Here is a 312-nt window from a genome sequence, read left to right on the forward strand (position 1 = left end):
CCACCAGTCCCCCAAAACAGTCCCCCCAAGCCCCGGCAGTGCCCCCCAGCAGTGTCCCCAAGCCACAGCAGTGCCCCACAGTGCTGTCCCCAGCCCCAGCAGTGTCCCCAAGCACCAGCAGTGTCACCAAGACACAGCCGTGCCCCATTGCAATGTCCCCAAGCCCCAACATTGTCCCCCAGCAGTGTCCCCAAACCCCGGCAGTGCCTCTCATCAGTGTCCCCCAACCCTATCAGTGTCCCCCAGCAGTGTCCCCAGCCCCGGCAGTGTCCTCCAGCGGTGTCCCCAAGCCCCATCACTGTCCCCCACCCC

The sequence above is a fragment of the Calidris pugnax genome, unplaced genomic scaffold (genome assembly GCF_001431845.1).
Source record: "Calidris pugnax isolate Ruff unplaced genomic scaffold, ASM143184v1 scaffold460, whole genome shotgun sequence".
Classification (NCBI taxonomy): domain Eukaryota; kingdom Metazoa; phylum Chordata; class Aves; order Charadriiformes; family Scolopacidae; genus Calidris; species Calidris pugnax.